We start from the raw sequence: 4,661 nt of genomic DNA on the forward strand, positions 1-4,661 counted from the left end.
TGCAGCAATTTTGTTTCCGCTGTTTAATTTGAACTCCCAAGATCACACCTCCTCTGACGACACTTTGGGTCCACGTCACACGCCCAAAAATAAAAATATAAAGAGCGTCAAAAATAGCACTATCACTTAAACACCTGGCGGGGAGGAGGAGAAACAGCACTTGCCAAAAACAGCTGAAGGCTAAAAACAAACCCTTCACAAAAACTTAAATTTAACCTTCAAACTAAAACTTAATTTCAGGAAACTAGTGTCATTTAAACTTTATTAATATAAAATGAACCAATTTCTTAAGAGCAAAATATCAAGAAAAAACTACGTTAAACCTGATAGTACACAACAAAGAGTATTTCTTTAAGTTGTTCCTGACAGCAAACGACAGGTCGTTGGTGTGTGTGTGTGTGTGTGTGTGTGTATGTGTGTGTGTGTACGCGAGATAAACTTGGCCGAAATCATCGCGAGTCACGCCAGGCTTTGAGTAAAACAAGAATAAATTTTGCATTAAACTAAAGTTTTCTATAAAGTATAATTTACCAGCATTAACACCGTGATAATCACATAGCCTAGCGGTCACTGAACAACTATAAAACCGTCCTGTGTGCGTGTGTAAACTTCAGCATTACCATCTAAACCGAAAAAACTGTTCCTTGTTTCATCTGAGGATTATTAAGTCTACGTCTACATTAAAAACCACAGTAATTTGCTAGGCGTTCGTGTAGGCACTCGCTTGTTTAGGAAATATCAAGGTCCTGCTCTTAGAAACATCATGCGGATATATAATTAGTAAAATGGTGGACGTATTTGATATCATTAGCGCATGCGCACCCGCCCTCACAAACGTATACATACGATCCTGGCCGATTTGGTCTGTTCAGACATTTTCTGAAGGATTTTTACAGAGAAGAAGAAATTCACATTACGTACAAGCTAGAGTGACTGCGTAGTAAATACAAATATACGAACAGTATATGTTTATTATTACTGTAAAAAATTTTTTTTTTGGGGCCATTCTCGATGCATCGACTGATACAGTATCAGGATGTTTCAATTTCTTACCTATACTCCTAATAATATCTATTTCACCATTAATATATTCATGACTACGTACACATAATGCTATTCAAGATCAGATATGAATACTGATTTCTTAACTGTGTTGCTGTGTCCCGAATAAAAATTAACATATGCAGAGATATTGGTTGGTTTTCTCTATACACTAAACCTAAACTCAGTGTTATTTTCGCGAGTACGGTAAATCAAAAAGAGAAAAGTAAATCATTTACTGTCACCGCAGTAAATTCAGTCGGTGCTACTAATTCTTTCATCTCTCAAAGAATGTTTTGACATATTCGTTACTACTCAAATAACACTTATATCGGTAATGTACCTAAACCATTTCACATTTACTAGAATAAATCTGAATAATGTTCCCCAATAACCTGCTCTCAAAAAATCCCGTGCCTAAGTTACTGAGGGTGCTATTTTGGCTTGTTATCTACGCGTCACCTACTCCGAGGTGCTAGTACTAAACATGGAGGAAGCTCCTTGGGACGCCGTGTTTAGTACTAGCCCCTTGGTGATCAAAGTATTATATACACCCATTTCTGTATCGTGTGGTCGACAAACTATATTAATAAACGATATCTTCGTGCGGCCGTCTACTTTTCATTTACCATACGGTGTTTAGTACTAGCTCCCCGGAGCAGGTGACAGATAGATAACAAGCCAAGGTAGCACCGTTACCTAGTACAAGTTATAGAGGGTTTCCCACGGTCATACCAAAATCTTGAAAGCAATAATTCCGGTTAAAGTCAAATTCACAATGTTTTACAGAAAGTCTAATCTAGTCTATTAGGGTATTCTTAGAGAGTGGTATATCAAACTATCTGCTATTTAGACTTTCAGATTTAAAGTCTAATTCAATTCTCCTGCCATTTGACAACTCTGGTACACAAGTATATGAGGCTATATATATATATATATATATATATATATATATATATATATATATATATATATATATATATATATATATATATATATATATATATATATATATATATATATATATGACAAACGTCACAAGTCACTGAACATTAGCACATGTGATGCAACTAAATTAAAAAAACTTTTTTAAATAGTATTTTCAATTCATATCCTCTAAAATCCATTACCTGCACACTTAACCGACTCGAGAATTAATCTTCTCGCCCAAGCTGTGTCAATAATATCGTTTATACATTAAATAAAAAATAAATGATTCGCCATTAAAAGTTCATTTATCACTCTCGCCCTGAATTTAGTTGATAGAATATCATTATGCATTTGCGTTCAAATTCGTTTGCCTTTAAGGCATGTTAATGTTTGGTTTTTGTTTTTTTATGTTCAATTTAGAATCGATTAATCTCAAGCGATTATTCTCTTATTATATATATATATATATATATATATATATATATATATATATATATATATATATATATATATATATATATATATATATATATATATATATATATATATTTATATATATATATATATATATATATATATATATATACAATTTATTTATATACATATACAAGGGCTCTAATCATCTATCATTAGCCATTCATCATGCTCAAGCCATTTGAAACATTTTTAAAAAGAGGGACAAGTTAACCACGTCAGTTTCACTTCCTTCACATTTCATTAAACCTTACTGGAATATCAGCGAGGTCATCTCCTAATGGTGGGCCGAAATAAAACCACTCATGACTTAAATATAACCAAACTCAATGGAGTCATTCATCAGGGCCATGCTGTCTTCATAAATATTATATCATGACGTAGGAAAACACTTGCGTTGAATTGGCTTCGATTTATATATATATATATATATATATATATATATATATATATATATATATATATATATATATATATATATATATATATATATATATATAGATATAATTTTGTTTGCTCTCGGATCGTTTATCAAATGTGGTTTATTTTTCGTTTGCCTGGAATCATACGAATCATATTTAAGCCATAATTGTGAGTTTCTTGTCAAAAGGTAATTTAATCCCTGTCACGAAAATCTTTGTAGCTTAAGTTTTTCAGGTAATTTATTAATTACCTACGAAAATATTAAGATAATAAGTTAAAATATCTAAAATAATATTAAAATGATGTGAATACTTTGCCGTTGCAACGGCACCCCCGGAACGTTTGTGACAGTTCATGAATTCATGAGTTCTCAAGTGGGAATTCGACTTCTATGGACTCCATTGATACTTTCGTCAAGTAAAGAAACACTTATAAGAGCTACTAGGCTAATGTTGCAAGAGTGTACATCTTAACGATTTGTGCTTTGTCAAAATGCCAGTAAGTTTTATGGAGCAGGGACTGAACATAGGACATTTGCCTAAATGATGGTGGGTCTAATTGCATCATGATGTTTATTTTCACAACATTAAGCAAGTTTTTATCACCTGTTGCTGGAGCATTAGCATAATCTTTTAAAACTTGTCCATCGGTTGTGTTAAAATGCAAACTTCTAAGGTATGATATAAAATATTTTGATACCCTGTATGGAACATGTCTCAATCTCTACAAAAAAAATTCCAGTAACCTAAATCATATTGATTGTTTGCTTGACTTATGTTGATGTACCTTTGACGTTTTTGCATGATTTTGCACAGTTGATGAGGCAAACCGTTTGTTTTTGCGCTTCCTGTACCATAGGCTATATCTTGTAATTTTTGGGGGTCCTCATTCAAGTTAAGTCGCACAGTGGAAGGTTAGGCTTAGGGTTATTTTGTGTATGAAAAGCAAAAACGTAGTAAAACATCAAGGGAGAAATGGGCCTATGTTTAAAAACACAAGAGAAGCAGAGGAAAGACCAGTGCTTCGTGCTCGTAGCCTAATCTCGAAAAATCACAAGAAATAAAGTAAGAAAATATGATAATACTTAATTACAGGGATGCAGTAGGCTACATCGTAACCTAACCTTCCGTAACCCCATCTGGCCTAGAGTGCAGCATCTAACCTCTTGGAGGGCGTTCTATCATTTTGCCCCTGTAGTCGTGCCTAAAAATCATTACTGTACTGTATTATGAACGTGGACACAACCTAACCTGACTGCATCCTATCTGACTGGGAATGGCTTTGTTCCCACAGACCCCCTTAACGTTGTATGAAAATTTTACAAGGCACAAAATAGAAGGAATTAATTGTAGGGTGGGCACAAGATAGAGACAGATGGAAAAGGCTCATTAAAAGCAGCCACTTTGGCTAGAGATGAGGCTGGAAAGAAGCAGCAGCAGTTTTTCAGTCAGTTGTAACACCCTGTCCTTTGATCAGTCTCGATGGTTAAAATAGGTGAATTAAATTTATTTTGTATATTTCCTTTATTTTCAAATGCAAACCGTGGTTTTTCGTGACGAGATTAGCTGTTGCAAATGGGTAGTACATTACTTGTACTAAAGAGGAAATGGGCAAGTGTGTGTAGGCTATTGTTTCGCTCAGTGGTCTGGTTAAACTACTTTAATAATAATAATAATGTATGCTTGTTACTTAATACTATACACATTATTAACAGACCATAGAGTAGTGAGGTTGAACACTGTATCATTAACTCTTTCACCTCAAGTAGGAGAAAACTCTGTATAATTTTTTTG

This window comes from Macrobrachium rosenbergii, chromosome 42, assembly GCF_040412425.1.
Source record: "Macrobrachium rosenbergii isolate ZJJX-2024 chromosome 42, ASM4041242v1, whole genome shotgun sequence".
Classification (NCBI taxonomy): Eukaryota; Metazoa; Arthropoda; class Malacostraca; order Decapoda; family Palaemonidae; genus Macrobrachium; species Macrobrachium rosenbergii.